This window comes from Lolium perenne, chromosome 7 (genome assembly GCF_019359855.2).
Source record: "Lolium perenne isolate Kyuss_39 chromosome 7, Kyuss_2.0, whole genome shotgun sequence".
NCBI lineage: Eukaryota > Viridiplantae > Streptophyta > Magnoliopsida > Poales > Poaceae > Lolium > Lolium perenne.
In genome coordinates, this window is record NC_067250.2 from 115,444,942 (window position 1) to 115,450,393 (window position 5,452).

Sequence of the window (5,452 nt, forward strand, 5' to 3'; positions counted from 1 at the left end):
TAGATATCTACCATACATGTTAAGAGGGAGTGTTAAACATTGAAGAAGTTTCTAGCCCATGAGGCCCAAGCCCATGTAGGAGCTGACATATAAAAGGAGGGAGCTGGAGGAGAGCAAAACCTAACAACATAACCACAGAGGTGAGCCTCTCTTGTAACAACACCAATAAATATGAGTCAATTGTAAGAAAGCTATGCAAACCTTCATTAGTATATATTATCACATAAAAACACAATGAGTCCAAGTGAAAAATCCTAAATAAAGTCGTGGATTTAGTTCTTGGAGGAGAAAATGCTTAGTAGACTTGAAAATAAAGAAAGAAGGCAGTACCTTTTTAATTGTACTCCAGTGCCCAACACTTGGCGCACAAATTTTGTCTCTTGCGGGCTCATGGTAGCTGACCTGAAATATTACAAGAAGTGAATGTTGCAATTCATCAACCTTCTATAGAAAACAGAGCACATGATTCACTTATAGCATATTCAAACTGTAGAGAGCATGTAATAAGTTTAAACTTCTCTTATTCAAACTTATGGTGGTCTCGAGCTAGCTAAACAACGACAAATAAGAGAAGCAGCATGAAACTTATGCAACTACTATCAAAACAAACATTTAGTTTGATAGCTAACTGGACATCATATCTATAGAGCCAACATTACCAAAAAGGAATTATATATAATGATCCGTCAATGATTTGAAACTAAAAAACGCCCTTCCTGAATGTCTAGTTCATTCACGATAATGCCAAAACAAATGAAACAGATAAAATAGATTCGGTGCACTTAAGTTGAACACCAAAACCAGACCTGACCAGCCGTCACTACAGGAAAAACGCTCGTTGCCGTGCAACAACATTTTGCCGTGTGCTCGCGCACGGCAAAGTAATACTTTGCCGTGCGACGTAAACAGAAAACGCACGGCAACGACCAACGCACGGCAAAGAGGACCTATGGCGCACGGCAAAGATAAAGCGCACGGCAAAGCCTCAGCAAAGCGCACGGCAATGAAAGAAGGCACGGCAAAGAGAGGAAGGCGTTGCCGTGAGATGTCCTTTGCCGTGCGCCAGACCCATCCGCACGGCACAGGCTTCTTTGCCGTGCGCTGTGCACAGACTCGCACGGCAAAGGCTGCTTTGCCGTGCACATTTTCCTTTGCCGTGTGCCTTGTGGTATTTTCTTCTTTTTCTTTCTATATTGTACTTATTTTAATGCTTATATTTTATTCTTGAAATATGACAAGTACCACATCTTGATTAATGAATGTTTATACTATATTTTTGCAATACGACAAGTACTCTAAGTCCTTACTCCCCCTCCAACATATCAGGGTTTCGGCGTAAACAAACCGCGTTCGGGGAATCTTCCAAGTGCTATCGCCTGAAAGAGAGGAATGCCACACAGCCTTGCACCATTTGGTGAATCACACCTTCCAACACACTTTGACACATATCCTAGGTCCGCTTGCAAGTGTTGGTGGCATTCCGGTGCTCCGGCGGTCGTTCTCTCCCGAAAACGGCGGTCTGCGTGCCTCGGGGGGGTCTACCCCCCTAGATTTCACCGCGCGAGGTTCCACCAACATACTTTTTGGTAGGTTTGGTTTTGGTTAGTCCATATACACATGGAAATCCAGGTTTGGCACACTTTGGCACATTGTAGCCACCGGTATACCCGCAGCGGGACACTTCAGCCTACAAGTCGAGGAATCTGCCAAGTGTTATCGCCCGAAAGAGAGGAATGTCACACATGGGAGCTATGCCTTGCACCATTTGGTGAATCACACCTTCCAACACACTTTGACACATATCCTAGGTCCACTTGCAAGTTTTGGTGGCATTCCGGTGCTCCGGCGGTCGTTCTCTCCCGAAAACGGCGGTCTGCGTGCCTCGGGGGGGTCTACCCCCTAGATTTCACCGCGCGAGGTTCCACCAACATACTTTTTGGTAGGTTTGGTTTTGGTTAGTCCATATACACATGGAAAGCCAGGTTTGGCACACTTTGGCACATTGTAGCCACCGGTATACCCGCAGCGGGACACTTCAGCCTACAAGTCGAGGAATCTGCCAAGTGTTATCGCCCGAAAGAGAGGAATGTCACACATGGGAGCTATGCCTTGCACCATTTGGTGAATCACACCTTCCAACACACTTTGACACATATCCTAGGTCCACTTGCAAGTTTTGGTGGCATTCCGGTGCCCCGGCGGTCATTCCCCCCCGATAACGGCGGTCTGCGTGCCTCGCGGGGGTGCTACCCCCTAGATTTCTTCGCGCGAGGTTCCACCAACATACTTTTTGATAGGTTTAGTTTTGTTTAGGCCATATACACATGGAAAGCTAGGTTTGACACAATTTGGCACACTATAGCCACCGGTATACCCGCAGCGGGACACTTCAGCCTACAAGTCGAGGAATCTTCCAAGTGCTGTCGCCCGAAAGAGAGGAATCTCACACATGGGAGCAATGCCTTGCACCATTTGGTGAATCACACCTTCCAACACAGTTTCACACATATCCTAGGTCCACATGCAAGTGTTGGTGGCATTCCGGTGCTCCGGCGGTCGTTCCCCCCCGAAAACGGCGGTCTGCGTGCCTCGGGGGGTCTACCCCCCTAGATTTCACCGCGCGAGGTTCCACCAACATACTTTTTGATAGGTTTAGTTTTGGTTAGGCCATATACACATGTAAAGGTAGGTTTGGCACACTTTGGCACATTGTAGCCACCGGTATACCCGCAGCGGGACACTTCAGCCTACAAGTCGAGGAATCTTCCAAGTGCTGTCGCCCGAAAGAGAGGAATCTCACACATGGGAGCAATGCCTTGCACCATTTGGTGAATCACACCTTCCAACACACTTTCACACATATCCTAGGTCCACATGCAAGTGTTGGTGGCATTCCGGTGCTCCGGCGGTCGTTCCCCCCCGAAAAACGGCGGTCTGCGTGCCTCGGGGGGTCTACCCCCCTAGATTTCACCGCGCGAGGTTCCACCAACATACTTTTTGATAGGTTTAGTTTTGTTTAGGCCATATACACATGTAAAGGTAGGTTTGGCACATTGTAGCCACCGGTATACCCGCAGCGGGACACTTCAGCCTACAAGTCGAGGAATCTTCCAAGTGCTGTCGCCCGAAAGAGAGGAATCTCACACATGGGAGCAATGCCTTGCACCATTTGGTGAATCACACCTTCCAACACACTTTCACACATATCCTAGGTCCACATGCAAGTGTTGGTGGCATTCCGGTGCTCCGGCGGTCGTTCCCCGAAACGGTGCGTGCCTCGGGGGGTCTACCCCCCTAGATTTCACCGCGCGAGGTTCCACCAACATACTTTTTGATAGGTTTAGTTTTGTTTAGGCCATATACACATGTAAAGGTAGGTTTGGCATACTTTGGCACATTGTAGCCACCGGTATACCCGCAGCGGGACACTTCAGCCTACAAGTCGAGGAATCTTCCAAGTGATGTCGCCCGAAAGAGAGGAATCTCACACATGGGAGCAATGCCTTGCACCATTTGGTGAATCACACCTTCCAACACAGTTTCACACATATCCTAGGTCCACATGCAAGTGTTGGTGGCATTTCCGGTGCTCCGGCGGTCGTTCCCCCCCCCCCCGAAAACGGCGGTCTGCGTGCCTCGAGGGGTCTACCCCCCTAGATTTCACCGCGCGAGGTTCCACCAACATACTTTTTGATAGGTTTAGTTTTGTTTAGGTCATATACACATGTAAAGGTAGGTTTGGCACACTTTGGCACATTGTAGCCACCGGTATACCCGCAGCGGGACACTTCAGCCTACAAGTCGAGGAATCTTCCAAGTGCTATCGCCCGAAAGAGAGGAATCTCACACATGGGAGCAATGCCTTGCACCATTTGGTGAATCACACCTTCCAACACACTTTCACACATATCCTAGGTCCACATGCAAGTGTTGGTGGCATTCCGGTGCTCCGGCGGTCGTTCCCCCCCGAAAACGGCGGTCTGCGTGCCTCGGGGGGTCTACCCTCCTAGATTTCACCGCGCGAGGTTCCACCAACATACTTTTTGATAGGTTTAGTTTTGTTTAGGCCATATACACATGTAAAGGTAGGTTTGGCACACTTTGGCACATTGTAGCCACCGGTATACCCGCAGCGGGACACTTCAGCCTACAAGTCGAGGAATCTTCCAAGTGCTGTCGCCCGAAAGAGAGGAATCTCACACATGGGAGCAATGCCTTGCACCATTTGGTGAATCACACCTTCCAACACACTTTCACACATATCCTAGGTCCACATGCAAGTGTTGGTGGCATTCCGGTGCTCCGGCGGTCGTTCCCCCCCGAAAACGGCGGTCTGCGTGCCTCGGGGGGTCTACCCCCCTAGATTTCACCGCGCGAGGTTCCACCAACATACTTTTTGTTAGGTTTAGTTTTGTTTAGGCCATATACACATGTAAAGGTAGGTTTGGCACACTTTGGCACATTGTAGCCACCGGTATAGCCGAGGCAGTCCTGAACGTGGAGGTGGCAAACTTCACCACTAAGCACTATGATCCCAACATTCCCACAAAGCACAACCCGGTCCTTCGTTACAGTGCCGCCAACAATGAAGATGTACCCAAGCTTAGCATCTTCATAGGGCTTGGCGGTAAGTCAAGTGGCTCGAAGTCGTACACAACGAATTTACATGAGCGGGAGTTGATCCACTCATATGTCTTGAACACCATGGTGGAAGTGAAGCCGTACATCAAGTAAGTGCTAACCATTTAGTTATTCGCAAACATTCATCGTATGTTCGTGGCTAACTCTTCCTCCGTTCATTGTTATAGACAATTCACGGCTAAATATTGGAGGTATACCCACAGGGATCCTACCTCGGAAGAATCCAAGGATATTTTCGATAAGGGCGGCGGTCACGGTTTCAGTAGCTGGTTCTGTGGTTTGGTACTATCCTATCCAAATTTTCTTGTACACTGTCGACATTTCGGCCGACATTTCTTGTTCTAAACTTGTCGTCCTAATCTTGTAGGCAAGAACTGACAAAGACATGAATCCCTTGCTACGAAAAATTGCTAGGGGCTTCAACCATTCCGTCGACTCGTTCAATTCTTATGACGTGAACGGGTATCGCTTCCTGCACTCCATCAATACACAACAAGCCATCCAAACAAGAAGACAATAAATAGCGGGGTGGTATGTCAAGGTGATGATGGACTCCATTACTATGGAAGAGTCGAGGGTATATACGAGCTGAATTACGGGTTTGACAAAGGGCTAAATCCCGTCGTATTCAAATGCCATTGGTTCGACCCACGTCGCGTGAGACGGGATCCTGAAATTGGATTGGTCGAAGTTGAAAGAAGCTCTGTTTATAAGGGAGAGGACGTGTACATTTTGGCCACCCAAGCCTTCCAAGTATTCTATCTCCCGTAAGCGTGCCGAAACCCGACCAAACGTCTACATGGATGGGATG

General features: G+C 48.5%; 1 long non-coding RNA gene across 1 annotated transcript; it reads left to right on the plus strand.

Moving 5' to 3' along the window:
• The first annotated feature begins 4,655 nt into the window (after positions 1–4,655).
• On the plus strand, positions 4,656–5,110 carry LOC127323922 (uncharacterized). The gene is made up of 3 exons (XR_011748509.1): positions 4,656–4,730; positions 4,809–4,923; positions 5,009–5,110. It is a non-coding gene; the product is annotated as an uncharacterized lncRNA (long non-coding RNA).
• Positions 5,111–5,452: the final 342 nt, after the last annotated feature.